The sequence below is a fragment of the Phaseolus vulgaris genome, chromosome 10 (assembly GCF_000499845.2).
Source record: "Phaseolus vulgaris cultivar G19833 chromosome 10, P. vulgaris v2.0, whole genome shotgun sequence".
NCBI lineage: Eukaryota > Viridiplantae > Streptophyta > Magnoliopsida > Fabales > Fabaceae > Phaseolus > Phaseolus vulgaris.
Genome location: NC_023750.2, coordinates 21,017,232 through 21,018,228, shown reverse-complemented (window position 1 = coordinate 21,018,228; position 997 = coordinate 21,017,232). Strand labels below are relative to the sequence as shown.

The window sequence follows — 997 nt, the reverse complement described above, 5'->3', positions numbered from 1 at the left end:
TTTATAATACATAGACTAATTAAATACCAATAGAAGCGGTTAAGAATAAAATAGTTAGCACCCGAGAATAAAGGTGTACAGATGTTTTTTTGTTATAATTATATGTTTTTTGTTGAGATTATATTCTCCCTGTTGAGAATCTTGCTTTGTTGAGATTGGAGAAAACCCGTTGAAGGGATATCTATAAAAGGAGCTTGAGACCCTAGATAAAGGTATGCGTTTTTTGAATACTTGAGACTGAAACTGATTTGATATTTTTGAATGTTCTCGCTGACTTGATCGTCAAAGTGTGATCAACAGATAGAGTCCTCTTTATCTTAGTGGAACACCAAGTAAACACTAATTGAAGACAAATTAGAAGAGGAGTTTGTCCATTCAATCCGTTTGAAATCAATCGGCGAGAACAATAGACATAGATAGTGTAGTTATGAAAAAAATGTTTACAAATGGGTTGGTTAAAAAATTTAGAAGAAAAAAAAGTAAAAAAGGAAAAAAAAAGGTAAGAAAGAAAAAAAAAAAAAACGTAAAAAAAAAAAAAACGTAAAAAAGAAAAAAAGAAAAAAAAACGTAAAAAAGAAAAAAAAACGTAAAAAAGAAAAAAAAACGTAAAAAAGAAAAAAAAAACGTAAAAAAGAAAAAAAAAACGTAAAAAAGAAAAAAAAATAATCCGACCTGCCGGATTCGAACCAGCGACCTAAGGATTTCTGTTTAAACCAACTACAGTCCTCCGCTCTACCAACTGAGCTAAGGTCGGTTTACTTTTGTTTTTTTAAATATATTATATAACTAAATAATACAATATTTTTAAAACTAGTTAAATATGTTTTTGTTACTTGATTATTGTTATTTTTATAATTCTTACAACATCTTGAAAAACTAATAATTAACTTTTCCAAATTCATAAATGTGTTTTTAGTCATTTGAAAAAATATATTGAAATTAAAAAATTGGTGTTACAACCCAATAAATAAGGAATATGATTCTCACACTTCTAAAT

General features: G+C 26.9%; 1 non-coding gene across 1 annotated transcript; it reads right to left on the bottom strand.

Annotated features, from left to right (window-relative positions):
* Window positions 1-666: 666 nt before the first annotated feature.
* On the bottom strand, window positions 667-754 carry TRNAY-GUA (transfer RNA tyrosine (anticodon GUA)). The gene is given in 2 exon segments: window positions 667-702; window positions 718-754. It is a non-coding gene; the product is annotated as a tRNA-Tyr (tRNA).
* Window positions 755-997: the final 243 nt, after the last annotated feature.